The sequence below is a fragment of the Bos grunniens genome, chromosome 13, assembly GCF_055505025.1.
Source record: "Bos grunniens cultivar Pamir isolate PY7600 chromosome 13, Bosgru_T2T1.0, whole genome shotgun sequence".
NCBI lineage: Eukaryota > Metazoa > Chordata > Mammalia > Artiodactyla > Bovidae > Bos > Bos grunniens.
Window position 1 is genome coordinate 63,749,784 of NC_141177.1, and position 17,193 is coordinate 63,766,976.

The window sequence follows — 17,193 nt, forward strand, 5'->3', positions numbered from 1 at the left end:
CAACTGGTTAGCTCACTTTATGCACAAGGACGCTGAGGTTCAGGGAAGTGCGAAGACTTGCCCTCAGGTTGAGGTGATGAAGAAAAGACTCTGCTTCTGGAGTCAGAGGTTCAAGTGTGACTATTTTAGTTGCCCTTGAGCAGAACCTCTCTGAGACTCACATTACTTTTTGTTACTGTTGATTTTTTTTTTTTTTTTGAGTTGTTGATGACAAGCAAGCCACTCATTTCTGTGTGGCTCAGCACTGCCTGGAAGACTTGATAGAATACTGATTCTGATTTCCCTGCCAGCCCTCCAGCAGAGATTTGAATCAGGTTTCCTTGGGTCTGTCTGCGGGGCACCACGGAGAACCATGTGATCGTTGCCATCTCAACATGGCACAGTGTCCCACTGGGTCTCTTCACCCTGTTTTTTAGATGTGATCCTGAGAATGTAGCCCTACGTCACTAAGTAGGAATAACAATTGGCTTCATCCACCTTCTATTCCATCTTCACCCCTCCTCTCTCTGGTCACTAACACCTTCCTCCTCCTTTTGCCCTATTCAGGACATAGACATACACAGCCTGTCTAGCTGTTGCCCTTATTAAGGCTTCCAAAAGGTCTGACCTTGAGAGTAAGCGAGAACACATACTTGACTTCATGGGGCATAGGCCATTATGTCCTGACTTGCTTGCTACATTCTATTGCGAGCATAGGACTAAATACAGTGGGAATTTCACTCAAGTGCCTTGTTGATGGAGATGTCAGATGTCACATGGAACCCATGAAATCCTGCTGCTTCTCCATGGCCTAATACTTAACATTATCTATGTAATAGAATACATTGGCAATTGGTAACTGGACAAATACATGTACATTTTTTTAGGCTACTCCAGTGGTATGCAATATATTTCTAACTCTGACCATAACACATTTTCAACCATTTTTATAGAACTATAAAAATGAAAATCAATGACAGCAATGAGAAGATCATTTACTATGTAATTTTCTGTTGTGCCCACAATTTGAGTTATTTATGTTTAAAATGCATGCATGCGTGCTAAGTCAACCCCATGGACTGTAGCCTGCCAAGTTCCTCTGTCCATTGGATTTCCCAGGCAAGAACACTGGATTGGGTTGCCATGCCCTCCTTCAGGGGATCTTCACAACCCAGAGATTGAACCTGTGTCTCCTGCATTGGCAGATGGATTCTTTACCACTCAGCCACCAGAGAAGCCCATGTTTAAAAATGACTTAGTTCAAAATAGGTCAACACTGTTCAAACACTTTATAAAGACCTAGAATTTCTTTTTTTTAATGTTCTGATTTTGTTTATTGAAAAGACAAAATTATAATCAATGAAAATTAAAGAGAAAATAATCTGCTATTTAAGCACTGCAGAAGATCGTCTTCTTTTCATTTCCTGTCTTTATTCATAGACTTGCAACTTAAGGAGGTTTGTTTTCTATTCTCATCTCAGCAAGTATGAATCTGAGAAAGGAGCCTAACTTTAAGAAGTAGGAATAAATGTCCATCTCATTCATGTCAAGGGGTGGTTATGGGAATCTGGGGATTCTACAGGTGAAAATGGTTTGTATGTTATAAAGTGCCTTAAATGCCAAAAGGATTGTCATTTTGATCAAAGTCTCTCATTTCACGATGGTGTTCTCCATCTCTTTAAAAAAGCTGTTGGCATCTGTTTTCAGAGGATGACAGATACAAGGTAAAATGAAGAAAGATGAAAGGATCTGCAAAGATTTCAGAGCATTTGACCCAAAGAGGAAAAACCTGAAAAGCTTCTTAATATCTTCAAGGATATAAAGTCCTATGATAGAATGTGAGTGGGAACCAGCTGTTACCCATCTCTTTGGACGTCAAATAAAGAAGTTATGGGCTTCATTTTGAAGAGGCCATTTAAGTTTTCTTAAAATCAACTTCCTGACTGTAGGGATTTTTGCCAGCTGGGAAGGGATGGTGTAGCACGAGCCTCCTGCCTTGTGTCTTGAAGAATGTTATGTTCATCTACTGCCATGTACAAAATACCCTAAAACCTCATGGTGTGAAACAAGCAAGCACAGTTTTATGATGCTTTTGGCTTCTGTGGGTCAGGGATTCAGACAGGGCATAGAGTGGTTTGGTCTGCTCTACTGTGGGGAAGATTCAGAAGTCTGGAAGGAACTTACATGATCCTGGGACCCTCAGCTGGTGTCTTCAGTCACATGTCTGATGTCTAGGGCCAGGCTGTGCATCTCTCTATAGGTCCAGCTGAGATGTCTTCAGGTGGTCACTGCATCAGCTTCTCCAACACGGCAGCCTCAGGGTGGCTGGACATCTCACATGTGGCTCTAGGAACAAAGGCAAAAGCTGCTTGGCTTCAAAATCACATGTGTCATTTCTGCTTAACTAGGACTGTGGAAACAGTCAGAATCCCATCCAGATTCAAGGGGAGGGAGCACTGATGTTCTTCTCAATGGAGGACTGTCAAAGAATTTGTAGCTATGTTTGAAAACCATCATAAAGAACTGACTGTAATCCGTTTATTCACTCCACCTATCAGTGTTTCTTAAGCCCAGACACCAGGCTGGGATAACTAAGAAGAATTCAACACATCCTGGCCAACCTGAAGGAGTCCTGGGCCAATGGCGGTGGAGTAAACTTGGGGAGGGAACCTGTGAAGCCCACTCAGGTTTTCTACCATGAAGACCCTCCTCTCTAGGACTGAATGCTCTAGGGGGAAATTCCTGGTCCTTGTGAATCCAACTAAGCTATGAGTAGTTTTTCAATTTGTTTTTATTTCTAGCCTTTGGCTTGTGCTTTCTGGATTCCACAATCCAGGGAACTCGAATCTTTGGCAGCGAGTCCCATTCTAAATGTAAACAGATGGAGAAAGTGCCAGCCTGGCCCTGCAGAATGCATTCTAAAGCAGTAACATGCTGACACTGTTTGGGCAAATGAAGCTGCATTAAACAACTCTGTTTGCTGAGCCCTTTCCCAGAGGACCAAGAAGTTTCACATTGGCGAGGGGCACAGCTAATGCCTCTCTCAGGGTTCCCCCTGGGAAGGGCTCCATCTCAGCTCGGTAGACATTTGTACAGCAAATGAGAGCCTTGTTGGTGAGCTTTCAGGGGAATATACCAGATTAGGCAGAGTGACTTTTAATTATTTCTTTTATGTTCTCCAGCTTTTCTCAGGGCAGAGAATACAACAAAGCCACCTCCAACCCGACTCCTGTTGCCACCACTTAAAATAACTTCATGACTGACATGGGCCCCACTGACTCAGAATCAGATTTCGATTTGTTCTGTCTCTTCCCCATCCTGCCTTCTTGCCACAGGGAGGAGCTGGACAAACTCAGTTTACCTTTCAGCCCAGTATCAGGGCTTCTGGTTTTTGCTTTCCTCAGTCAGGACAGGAAGAGGTTAACACTCCATTGCTGGGGTTGAGAGGTGTCTGTCCAGAGTATCACTTACCCTCAAATCTCTCCCTCTGGCTGAATAAAATGTTCACCACTAACTTAAGTGCTGTTCCCATAGTCTTGTGGCACAGTTAGCCTATGGGATGTTCAGTAAAGGTCAAATGTCCCCTGGTTACATGGATTAACTCAAGAAAGCAGTGGCTGTAATAATCAACATGTCCTGGGCATGTAGGATGTGCTTGGCTGACCTCTTTTCTTGCAACATCTCATAAAATCTCTGCTATATGAGTGACAACTTGGATTAGTCACTATTGTTATCCTTGCTTCCTAGATAAGGGCTCAGGGGGTTACATAGCTTGTCCCAGGTTCCTTGGATATATTTTAAGAGCAAGGATTTGAACCCAAGTCTGTTTTACTCCAAAACTCTTGTTTTGAACCACTGCACAGCAATTAATTACACAGTTGGCAAAGTGCAGGAGTTCAAGAGTTTGGGATACCTGACAGGTATGTTTTGATGGTGTTGGCTAGGGGAGGATAGAGAGGTGTTCTTTCTCAGGGAAAACACTTGGGATGCAAGGAAGATGCAAAAATAGAATGTGGAGGATGCTGAGCATAAACCCACACATTCAGGGTTTACTGAACACCTACTATGTGTTGGCCTATAGTGAAGTCAGGAGTAATGTACAAAGACCAGCAGGAGTTACTTATGAAAGGCAGGAGGAAGGCTCAAGAACAGCAATGTGGGTGCTGTGGGTGCTTTATCTTGTGGCAGAACCCACCACTCTGGGGTGAGCCAAGTGGCTTAGTGATCCCAGCCCTCGTGGTTCAACAGCCACACCCCCAGTTCCCTGACTCAGTCCCTGGAGTCACAGAGTATGTATATGTATGTGTACAAAGTCGCTTCAGTCATGCCCAACTCTTTTGCAACCCAATGAATTGTAGCCCACCATGTCCCTGAGATTCTCCAGGCAAGAATGCTGGAGTGGGTTGTCATGCCCTTCTCCAGGGGATCTTCCTGACCCAAAGACGGAACTCAAGCTTCTTATGTCTCCTGCATTGGCAGGCGGGTTCTTTAGGAAGTCACAGAAGATGTCTATCGTGTTTGTGTGTAGCAGATGTACGAAATAAGAAGCGAAGTCAGGACCCAGAGCCCCAGGGACAGCGATCTGCAGAGTGGCCTGGAAACCCTCAAGAGCCCCCAGTGGGAGCAGCAGGAGCTTTGCTGCAGACCCAGCGGACAAGGAGCAGCTGGCCCCTGGGGATGCTGTCGTCCTGGGCTCATCCCTGATGGACAGGAAGTACTTCCCTCCAGTGAGTGCTCAGTGCTACTGAAAGAATCGATGGGAGCCAGGGGAGTGGAGGGGCCAGAGGAATCATACATATTTTATGCTGTGGAATCAAATGGGATAGGCAAAGCGATTTCTTTTTCAAATGGAAGTGGCGGAGACTCGATTTCATTTAAGATTAATAGGTGCACTGCCCAGTCATCAGAGCTCGGAGACAAAGTAAGATGAACAGGCAAGATGCTGAGCCACAAAAATGGAGCTGGGATATTCAGGGCTGCAGAGGAACATTTGGCATAAATATCACAATCCAGGTGGTGGCCTAACGGGCAGGCACCTCTTCCTTCATATCATTCATTCCTGGAAAGTGTGGAGAAGCTGGGACATTATTTTCAAAGCACCAGGAAGATTCTGGTAACGCTGATGAAGTTACTTCTACTACATGAAAAATGATGCTCCAATACAGTCTCTGTCCTGATAAAGTCTGGCTGGAACAACAAAACTCAGGGCTGAGGGGTGCCCGCCCATGGGTGAAGGAAGTGCACGCGGTGGCCTCTTTCTTTCCCTGCCCTCGCGGGGGCCACCCACCTGAATCATTCCAGAGCACTGAGCATCTAGGCTGTCTGCAGAGATGGGCAGGGACAGATACCTCACTTCCTTTGGGAATTTCCTTTCATGCTTAATAGCCTCTGAAGGCAAATGGAAGGTGATTTTCCAGGCCATTCCCTTTGCTTGATCTATTTCCAAACACTGTGTCTCTGACTCCACTTCCTGCTTGTTCTATGAAAGGAGAGCATGGCGGAGCTTCCTTTAGCCAAGCCCTCTTTCTCTCTTTTTGAGATCTGACACATCCTTAGGAAGTCAGTTCAGAATTTACAGTGGGGGCAAGAGTGGGATCAGTGCATCTTTTGTGAAAGGGAGGCAGATAAGGTGTAGTGACCAGCAGGGTCTTCCCTGTGTACAAGACAGGCGTCCAGGAAACATGCCCATTCTGCTCACCCTTTCTTCCCACCAACTAGCCACCAATCTGGGTTGTCGCATCCTCCGTGTGGGTCCTGCTCTGGGCGGCAGGAGGAACAGAAGATAAGCTCCTGTTTCCTGCCTGCCAGGCGCGTGCAGACTTCCTGTTCTGTCTCTTGCCCTCGTTTTAACCCGTGCCCAGACCTCTGATGTACTTCAGCCCAGAGGGGAGCCGGGCTGTCAGCACAGCTCCCTGAAGCCCCAGAAAGAAGAGACATCAATCAGAGGACCCTCTACCTTAGGACAGCATGGCCTATTTGGGAGTCACTTAGGGCTTCCCTGGTGGCTCAGACAGTAAAGATCTGCCTGCAGTGCAGGAAGCTGGGCTTCAGTGCCTGGATCAGGAAGATCCCCTGGAGAAGGAAATGGCAACCCACTCCAGAATTCCTCTGTCCTGGGGAATCCTATGGACAGAGGAGCCTGGCAGGCTATCATCCATGGGGCCACAAAGAGTTGGATACAACTGAATAACTACTAGGAAAAACAATTAATAAGCGAAGCAATACCGAATATGTCCTTGCAGGGCCCTCTGCACCACGATGCCCGCCCAGAGGACTTCCCCTTTGCAATCATGTGCACGTGAACCTCAAGTCTCTCACGCCTGCAGGAGAAGTGCTGCCGTGACTCCAAAGGGTGGGGGGCAGTGTGAGGCCAGAGGCTCTGCTGCTTCTGCTGCTTCATGCTGTCTGCAGGTCCTGGATGGCCCCTCATCCGTCACCCACGGGGGTCCTCCACTAGCGCTTCCAGCCCTCTCTGGCATAAAGCTCAGGATGGGTCTACCATTCCTCAAGGTCTGTTCAGGCCAAAAAACCTTCACCACCTGCCACTCAACTGAAAAACATATGAAACAAAACACTGTCCTTTCCCTCTAAAAACCGCACTCAGTCCCAGAAAGTCACGGACGTGTGGGGCCAGGGTGTTGGAGAAGATGATGTCACTGCCCTCCCAGCTGCCTTGTTGACCAGGATGAACACCCCCCTGCTTTGCCGGCTCAGGGCTCCTGTACCCAGGGGGCCCTGTGGGCATTTGTGACACACGTGTCCATGGGAGGGTGTGTGTGGGTACAGGGAGGGCTGGGCCCCATGCAATCCTGGCTGTGGTAGTGGACACGGAGCAGAGGCCCCGCACCTTTCCTGCAGGAGGTACCGTGCACACAGGCCTGGGGCGGGGTGGCACTCAGTTCCTGGTGTTTCCATTCCTGCAGGGGCAGCACCAAGGTCCCTGCTTCCTGGGGGTCCTGAGCCACCTCCCACAGTGCTCGTTCCCACAGGTGGTCAGCAGGCCACAGGCCACTGCCAGGGACATGAAAGCATCTCCTCTCCCAACACGTCATCTTCTCCTTCTGTCCCTCTGTCTCCATTCTTCCCCTTTTCTCTTCCTTCCCCTACCCACTCAATTTCCCCCTCACCCCTTACCCAGGCCTTTGGAACCAAGAGAACTGGCAAGCCACTAACTCTTTATGACCTTGGAAGAGGCCTTTGCCCCCTTGGGATTCGTGTCTTTGTGAGTAGAAGCAGGAAGCTGGAACATGGCTTGGGAACAGAACCTCAGACTGATCTTGTTGACGTGTTGACCCAAGGCCCAACTGTCCTTCCAGCCCATGTGGGGTAGTGGCTGGGGGCCCCCACGAACCCCGGGCTCCATTCACCAAGCTGTCCAACCACTAAAATCAGCTCTAATTGTATTTTCCTTTTTCTCTCTTGCTCACAGAAGGAACGCAGTGGCTAATCCAAGCTGCTGAGGCAGTGTTTTCTCTTTGTCATGACCACATTGTGCACCAACCACTTTGAGGTACATCTCGGCCAGTGCTGGGGTGACCTTGGCTCAACTCTGTGCTTTACCTTGGCTTCTGAACAAAGCCAAACAGGAGCCATGAAAGGGCTATGGGGCCAATGAAGTAACGTCTGAAAATGTTTGTGGGATCTTTGAATTTCTCAGAGTAATTTTCTTTCTAATTCCAGAAGGACACTGTCTCTTTAAAAAAAAAAAAAAGAAAAGAAACAAGCCCATCTGAGCGGTGAATTTAAATGAGCTGTGCACAATAATTTCATCTTCATGCTGTAGTTGAATCCACAATCCTGGGCAGGGCCTAAATGTAACTACTTCAATTATTTATCAGAAAAGTTGTTTTTCTCAACTCCACCCGGATGTTGAAATGGTTTTCTAATACAGTTTTAAAAATATGCTCCAGTTCATGACCTCAACTTCCGGGAATCATTGTGTTCCCATCAGTGGACCACATCAAATCAGTTGGCTCCAAAAAGCATGGGTGGTTCAAAAAGCCTGACTCAGCCTGGCCTTAGAGGACCCTCCTGCGGATGCAGGTCTGAGCTCAAATTCTTCAACCCTGGGCAAGTTTTAGCAGAGTAGAGTTGGGACGATGGTGATGTTCTCATGATTAATCTCCCGCACAAAAGATTGAACAGGGAATTAATGTGGATTTCTTAGAAGCTGTTGAAACTTAAGAGCCTTGGTTTTAGTGAGAATTTCAGATGCAAGACCTGCCAGGGACATTTGCCATCAGGATCATGACCTAATTGTATTGATTATCCTTTATTGTCCACAAGAGTCTGGTAGATGCCACCAGTGAACTTTCCAAATTGTCTGTAGGCCTCCAGTGAATTTGTTCCAGTGAAATAACTGGGCTCCTGGGAATGCCTCCCTCAGGATATGAAGGACAAGAGGATGCTGGAACCTCACTAGGGAAAGCCTCATCAGCAGGCTTCGGGATCCAGAACTAGTGTTTGAGATTTTTGGAACTGAGGCCTCTGTTCAAACAGTATGATAATATTGAGCTCCATGAGATTGCCAATATTCAACTGTTTTTTTTAAACTAGATTTTATTTATTATTTTTATTTTTGGATGTGCTAGGTCTTCATTACTGCTCTGGCTTTTCTCTAGTTGTGGCAAGTGGGGGCTACTCTCTACTTGCAATATGCGAACTTCTCATTGCAGAGGCCTCCCTTGTTGGAGAGCTCAGGCTCTAGGGCACATGGACTTCAATAGTTGCTGCTCCCAAGCTCCAGAACACAGACTCAATAGTTCTGGTGCACAGGCTTAGTTGCTCCATGGCATGTGGGATCCTCCTGGACCAGGGATCAAACCCAAATCTGCAATGCCAAGCAGATTCTCTACCACCTAGCCACCAGCGAACCCCCTCAACCATGTTTTAACCTGTAAAAATGGCTGTTTCATGTGGTTTGACCTAATATATATACTTGACACTTGATAGTGACCTTTTTCTTTCATGGAGGCAGAAAGACCCTATGTCGCACTTAGAATGAAATCCTACTCATGCTCAAAGGTCCATAAAGCACCTCAACCCCAGTGAACTTAGTCCTATTAATTCCCCTCATGGTTTCTCACCACCCCTGTCAGAGTTAATCTCTCCATCTGGGGTTTTGCTGACAGTTGACTAGCAGTTCTTGTGAAATATACACCTTTAACTATAGCTATTTGTATTCATGAATGCCCATTAAAATTACAAATTCTTTGAGGTTGTGGTCTATCACACACATCTTTGCATCTCCTAGATGCCTTTCCACATAGTAGGCACTATTAATTATTTATTGGTTGGCTACCTGGATCTTGATGCTTTTACTAATGTAGCAAAAATTGATTACCACCAGTCAGCTGTTTCAGAATTTATAACAGGCCTTTAGTTTTTGCGTCATGGAACAAAAATGATTATAGTTTTTTTAGATTAGGATTAAGAAGGTTGTTGCCTTTTCAGTCTCATGTAGCACATAGCATTTTCACAGTGTGATTTGCGTTCACATTTTCCTTTGCGTGGATGTGATTCAGAAAATACTAAGAGCTGATGGGCTTCCCTGGTGGGTCAGTGGTAAAGAATCCACCTGACAATGCAGGAGATGCAAGTTCAATCCCTGAGTTGGGAAGGTCAAGAAAATACTGAGGAGGGAGGTCAAGAATACTGGAGGCAACTGGCTCTGGTACTCTTGCCTGGGAAATTCTATGGACAGAGGAGTTTGGCTACAGTTTATGGGATCATAAGAGTCAGAGCAACAGTGACTAACTACTATAACAACAAGAGCTGACTGGTTTTCCCGGTTCTTCTATGTCCCCTCAGGTAAGGGGTTCCACGGGGGCACAGAGCGTGTCACAACTACCGACACACATGGAACTGCATCGCGTGCCTGACCGCAGCACGTGACCAGAAGCCAAGGACTGGGCGCTTCCAGGGCAACACGCCTCCGGTGGAGCTTGGCATCACTCCATCCTCCCTCCAACCCCATCGCACCCACCTGCTCCCCGCCATGGGCTGCTTCTCCATGAACGGCCTGATGTTCTTCCAGATGCCAAAGCCAGAAGTCTTTGAGGCCAAATGCACCCTCCCGCCCGTCACCTCAATGACCCCCGCATCTCACTGGTCATCTCTCTGTTCTTCCATTCTGTCTCCTTCTGCTGCCCGGATGCCAAGGTAACACCCTTTGTTCCTGGCTCTCCTGCTGCCTCTCTTCCCTCCTGAGACTCCTCCACCAGGGTGAGCTTCATAAGCTGCGCTTCTGATCGTGTTGTTCCTCTGCTTCAAATCCTTCTAGCACGTCTCACTTGCAAGTCACACCCTTCCATCCAGACGGCCTTCCTCTCTGGAATCCTAGTCCACCGCCCTCCCTCTGAACTGCTCGGAGTTCCTGTCTCCTCTTGAGTTTTATGTTTCCAGCTCCCTCTGAATGGTCAGCTCACACCCTCCTCACAGCCAAATCCTACTGAACTGTGAGATTCAACTCAGGGTCTCTTTTATCATTCCCTCCACCAGGCTGGCCCGTGTACCTCCATGGATCCTACAGCACCAAGCTCACCTCCAGCAGAGAAAGTGGAGCCGTCAGTGCAGAAGCAGCTCGCCTTAGCTGTGACAGTGTGTTTCCTTTGTTTTGCTTACTTGATGTTATGTGATGCACAGATTTTTATTCTGGGTCTCTTTTCTTGGTCAGGACAGTGACTAATGGTAAAGATCCAGCTCTGGTTCTTGATGTGCTAATCCTAGCCTTGAGTATTTCTCTACTTGGCCTGTTACAGTGGGCATGAATTTATACGTGACAGGCAGACACAGAGCCTTTTAGCTAATTACAAAGAGAACGCCCCACACGGCAGCCATCCTGCCCCCTTGGAAACAAAAGCGGAGAAAGATGATTTGCTGGTGATTGAAGGTAAATCTCCTGAGGTTTCAGAGTTGGGATTTAGTGACTGCCTGAGGAAAGGAATAAACTCCCCCATTGTCAGACAAAACTCAGGTCTGGCAATGAGCAAAGGGCAAAGCCACCCATCTTTACTGGATGACAAGTCTTTATCACAAATGATGAACAGGAGGCAAAATCTCACTTTCCCAGGGTATCAAATTTGTCCTAGGCCTATGCTGTGTTCAGGGTGGTCATCTCCTTGCTACTGGAGGATGTGGGGATAGGCAACCTTCATCCTACCTGGATGAAGCCTGAACCCTAAACAAGGTGTTGAGAACCCAAACCTGGGGATGGTGCCTGAAATCTGGCAGCATCTGTGACTCACGCAGGCTTAGTCATTTCAAGTTGAAGCTGTGCCAGTTCACCACCCAGTAATATTTTCCACTCAATGATCACCGATAAACAAGAGATAACCAGTCATCTCTAGATTGTGCTCAGAGCTCCAGCTCTGAGGCCCAGGCAGCTCAGAGGATCTGGAGGTGGCAAAGCAGCAGGCCTTTCCCCTCTAGCCTATCTGCTGGCTTACACCCTCCCCCAACCCTCCCCCAGAAGGCGTTGACAGCTGGTGTAGCTGCTCAGCATTGAGTTGAAATTGGGGGCTTTTATATATACAGTAGGTTTCAGAGTTTAAAGAATATTACATAATTGAAATAATATTAAAAAAAACAGTTGACTTTGCTTTACTGGTTGAAATTACAATTAGAAGCCAGCAGTCAACAGTGATGGGCTTCCTGAGCGGCGCTAGTGGTAAAAACCCTCCTGCTAACACTGGAGATATAAAGAGATGTGGGTTCAATCCCTAGGTCGAGAAGATCCCCTGGAGGAGGGCATGGCAACCCACTCCGGTATTCTTGCCTAGAGAATCCCCATGGACAGAGGAGCCCGGTGGGCTACAGTCCATAGGGTCACAAAGAGTCACACACGACTGAGCGAGCAAGCTATTCAACAGTGATGGAATCTCTGAAACAATGGGAAGAGCACCTCACATTGAAAGTAGTTCACAGCAGACATGGGAGGTTTAGCCTAGACAGGCTAGGGCTCTCAGAGGCTGCTGTGTCCAGAGGAGGCAGCAGCCAGGTGGGGCTTTGAGGGTCCCAGGTAATACAGGGCACAGCCCCTGTGAGGACTGTTCATGCTGCAAATTCAACCATCTATGAGGGAGCAGCTTGGAAGGGCAGGGGCATTCTTGCTGCTAATTGGTTTAGTCTCAGCTCAAGTCCAGCCTCCCTTGGCAGACACAACTGTTACTATCCAAAGAGACTGAAACTCATCGAAGCTATTTGCGTCTATGTGCCAAGCCACAGAGATGATGCAGTCATGAGCATAGACTTGCGGCTGAACGAGTGTGTGCCGCAAACTCCTCCACATGAGAGGGGTCATGTAGTATAGGAGGATGCAAGTGTTTTGAAGCGAAAACCTGTGAATATAAGATGACGATGCAACATGACAGGAGACAGGTGTGCTCCGCAGGCAGCCTCTCTCCATGGAAACTGCAGGGCGGGCTTGCTGAACTTAGTGAGATGCAGCAAGCTCCCAGACTCATTTCAACCCAAGCAGACACAACCTTCCATGACTTCCATTAAACAATTTATTAAAAATTTAAAATAAGAATGCCTGTCTATTATATTTCCTTTTGTTGGAAGATGCAGTGAAGTGACCAAGGGGCTGTGTGTGTGTGGGCCAGGGAAGATCGGGGATAGACAGTGACAGGTAAGGGAAGGAATACACAGCTTAATTGGCAACCAATGATGGAAACCCAACTATGCTCTGATTTTATCCTTTTGGAGGTTATTGTTTATATTCATACATGATTCAAATAAAAACCCTGGAGATGGCTATTCCTAGTATCCTCTTTGTAGATACGGGACTACTGAGGGAAGCTATATGAATCCCCCTATGTCACACACTAGGAAAGACAGATCTCAAAGCACAGTCCCAGGCTTCAAACCCAATGCTCTGTTCTCCAAAATATGCTCTTTCTTCAGAAAATCATATAGATCGTGGGGACAAGATTTCCCCAAGAAATTGCCTCACGGTCTGTAGGGTAGAATGCTGGTTCCCATACAGTGTGAATCCTAGGTGTCTGGGAGAAGTTGTGAACAGGACTTGGGGACAGGTTTCAGGCTCCTGGGCCACTGGGTGGGGGGTGAGGAAAAAACCCATAGATGTCAATATTGTCATACTCATTGTATCAGCTGTGCTTGATAAGCATTTGCTGTGGGCCAGACCCTTAGACCCTTAGTAAACTCCAGGAGTTGGTGATGGACAGGGAGGCCTGACATGCTGCGGTCCATGGGGTCACAAAGTGTCAGACACGACTGAGTAACTGAACTGAACTGAACTGAGACCCTTAGACAGGCTTCCCAGATGGTGCTAATAGTAAAGAACTAATCTGCCAGTGCAGGAGAGGTAAGAGACACAGGTTCAATCCCTGGGTCAGGAAGATTTCCTGGAGAAGGAAATAGCAACCCACTCTTTGCCTGGAAAATCCCATGGACAGAGGGGCCTAGTGAGCTATAGTCCATAGGGTTGCAAAGAGTTGGACATGACTGATGCGACTTTGTATGCATGCACGCAGACCCTTAGACATAAGCACTCGTGAAATGGTGGCCACAGCCGGTGAGCACTCATAGACACAGTCCTGGGCTCCGCAAAGCCCCACTCTTATCGGGAAGACCAGCAGGGGAGCCTGGGCTGCTCCCCTACCCAGCCCTCAACCCGTTCCTCACTGAGAATCTCTGGATTCATCCTGATATTCACTCAGGGTTGGGGGGAGTCTTCTGAGAGAACACAGAACATGGTTCTCTCTATAGAGCAAAGAAAGGCAAGGGTCAGCTTGCCCACCCAGAATGGAGGAGAGAAGGGTGCAGAGAGCCAGGGGAGTTCAGTCATTCATTCATTCATCTGATAAATATTTGTAAGGAGCCAGTGATGTGCCAGCCACTCTTCTGAGGGCTGGGACGATGGTGGTGCACAAAACAGATAAACAACCCCTGTTCTCTTGGAGATAATGGGCCTTGATCTCCTTGAATAGGCCCAGCCTGGTGGAAAGGCTGGGGGAGGGAGAGAGTGTTCTGTTTTCAGTGTAACGTTGAGGAACCCAGGGCTTTGGCACCTACAAGCCAGCAGACCCAAGGTGCAACTCAGGCCCTCCACTGTGTGCTGCTACACAAGGGGACCAGCTGAAAGAGGGGTCCTGGCAGAAACTGCAGAGATGTTGACACCAAATGTCGTGACTGTAAGTTTGTTCCTTCTGTTATCTTTCCCTTCCTAATGAAAGTTTCCAGGGAGACACGGGTGACAAATGCACCCATCTTTGTCAACACTTCTGAGTACAGATATTCTATGGAGGCCTATTGAGTAAAATTATTCATCTACCCAAATAACACAACTCCCTTAAAGAATTTAAGATATCTGAAAACAGTAATCAAGTTTTTAAAGTAAGGCAAAGCAATGTCTAACCAAAAAAAACAACAGAAAGTTATATGACCCTTTTATATTATGCAAAATTGCAAATAAGAACCAGAATTTGACAAATACACAAGGAAAGGGCCAAGAACTTAATCAGTGTATTATTTTTAGAACAAACTCTAAGATCAAACATGTCTATTTCAGGGGATTTTATATGTATGATATTTCAGATCAAGACTGAAATTTCTATATTAACCAAAAAAATCATCATCCTAAGGTAGAGGAGTGGAGCAGGGAATAAACTGGTACTTTCCAGCAATTTCTTTCTGCCAATTCTAAACTGGTTACAGGATAGAATTGCAATTTGTGAGGTAAACTCAGCAACAGCTTGGTTTTCAGAGGGAAGCTGAGATACACATATACCTACCCCTGGTTACTTCCTTTCGAAGAGCAAGAAAACAAACCCCAAATGCTTGAAGTGGTAATAATGGTTGGTTTTATTCAGCTGATAAAATATTTGCCCCTTTACAGGCAGAAGATGCAAACCCAAGGCAGCGGTGTAGGACTTCCTTTCCCGTGATGGGCAGGTCCCTGGATTTCACTTCTCTGACAGTCACTCTTGACACCTGCCGTCTGATCACTCAGCTCCTCCATGAACTTCACTCTAGTCCAACACATCTTCCGTGGTCACAGCCCTAACCTCGTCATCCACAGCATGTTCTGCTGCCTGCATCTTAACCTCCCTGTCCCCTCCATTCCTCCTCCTCTTCCTCCCAGTATTCCTTCTCTGTCTCTTCTGCAGATGCCCTGGCCTCTGGGAGCCTCCATCTGGTACCCTGCCCTCCATCCCTGGTCAGGAGAGTCTGTCCTCATCCATCAGCTAAGCCTCTCTCGTCTCGCATTGTGGCTCTGTCTTTAGAACACCCTTTGCCTCTCTCAGGCTGGGCCCAATTCAGAGATCAAGGTCCATCATCTCCATGAGAAGAGGGATTGTTTCTCTGTTTTGTGCACCTCCATAGTCCCAGCACCCAGAAGAGTGGCTGGCACTTCCTGGGCCCTCCATAAGTATTTCTTGGATGAATGAATGAATGACTTAACTCCCCTGGTTCTCTGCACTCTTCTCTCCTCCCTTTTGGGTGGGTGAGCTGGTCCCTCTTGCTCCTCCCGCCATGTTCTGTGTTTACTCTAGGACTCCCTTTCCCTGAAGGACCATCAAGATGATCCTTGGTGTCCAAAGAATACAACCTGAGGGCCCAGCCCAGATATTCTCAGGGAGGAAGGGGCTGGGGGCCAGGCGTGGAAGCAGCCCAGGCTCCCCAATTGGTCTTTCTGATTAGAGTGGGGCCTCCTTGAGCCCAGAGTTTGTGTCTGTGAACCTTCACCTTCTCCAGCTGCAATCCCCATTTTCTAAGTGCTTCTAAATGGAGTCCAGCTACCTGGATGAGTATTTGCCTCTGGGAAACACACTGCTAGAAGGCTCCTTCCTTTCCCGCATGACTTCAAGACCAATGCTTCTAGGGGAAAAGTGTACCAGCCAGGGTGTGGAGGCTCACATTTGAAACCTGGTTGTAACTTGATGGCATAAAGTCATCACCCAGCTGCATGCCTGGGCGGCACTGGGCCTGGATCATAATGCACTTCATCCCTGAGTTACCTTCCTCTTATCTGATTTGTTAGGGAATCTGGATTTGTCAAAGTTCTCAGCCCCATCTGCTTCTGGCCAATGTTCCTACTTGTTCAGCAATCCAGAGAGTAGAAAACAGGACCTGGGTCTGCAGTAGCAGAGGGGGCAGCACTGGAGGTGGGTGGGCCACCTAGAAAGACCCCCTGCTCCATCCTTATGTGTTTTCTAGGCTGACCAGCACACCAGAAGTGAGGAATGGTCTTTCCTAGCCTGGGGTCTCAGTGAGCACACCCTCTGATCCCAGCACTACACAGAAGGAAAACACACTCAGTCCGGCTCCAGGACTAAGACAGAGAGTCTGGTCCACAGGGGTCACCTTTAGCAAAGACATTAACAGTCAGGAAATGGTGAAAAGAGGTTTTGAGGACTGACAAAGCCTTTAAAACCTCCAGATCTGTGAGGAGCTGGTGAAAGATGCAGGAGGCCAAGAGCTGGCGATTGGCTTTTGGCACCTCTGAGTCTCCCCAGTGAACACAGGCAGCAAAAGCCTTTATGTTTATCCGAAGTCAGCAGTGAGAAGGCAGCCAACAGGGAGAGAGCAGCCCTTGGAGGAGGCGGGAGGGGAGTAGGGGAGAGGACGTGGAAAGAAGGCAGGAGGAGCCCGGCAGAGACTGACAAAACCCAGGCAAGTCCGCTCCCAGGGGCTGAGGCTCTGGAAAACAAATTTGGAAACATTATCCCACAAGATCTTCATTGAAGACATTAAGCCTAGAGGCCCTAAGAGACCCACTGAAGAGAGGAGGCCGGAGCCGGGATCTCAGAGGCTCAGCCGTTCTGTGAAATCAAAACAGCTTGAGCCAAAACAGCTCGTGAAGAGATAAGGGATTAAACCAAGATTGGAACCATTTTAGATGAGAGAATCTCTAACATTCTTGAGGTTCCCATAGGAAGAGGTTTGCTCAACTTAGCAATGAGCTGTGAAAAGCAGAATTCCACTCCGGGGGTCCCTGCTGAAGCATAAAAAAACAAAAATTCTCCCACAGGCCATGTGATTGTGTTTATTCTCTTCCAGGGCTGGCAACACACAGTGAACCCCACATTCCTTTGTGATCGCACCCTAAAATATAATACTAGGGAGTTGTTAGGTCTGGGGATTCAAAATTCACTGATAAAGTGAGTTCTTACTGGAATTCAAATAGCAAACAGGAACCAAGAGTATTTTCATTGCACTTTTCCACCTAAAGCTTTTTCATCTTGG

General features: G+C 47.4%; 1 long non-coding RNA gene across 1 annotated transcript in view; it reads right to left on the reverse strand.

Moving 5' to 3' along the window:
* Nucleotides 1-1,284: 1,284 nt before the first annotated feature.
* Nucleotides 1,285-17,193, reverse strand: part of LOC147361109 (uncharacterized) — a 37,769-nt gene continuing 21,860 nt past the window's right edge. The window contains exon 2 of the long non-coding RNA XR_015139756.1: nt 1,285-2,325. This is a non-coding gene — a long non-coding RNA (uncharacterized LOC147361109). The remainder of the gene's footprint in view (nt 2,326-17,193) is intronic.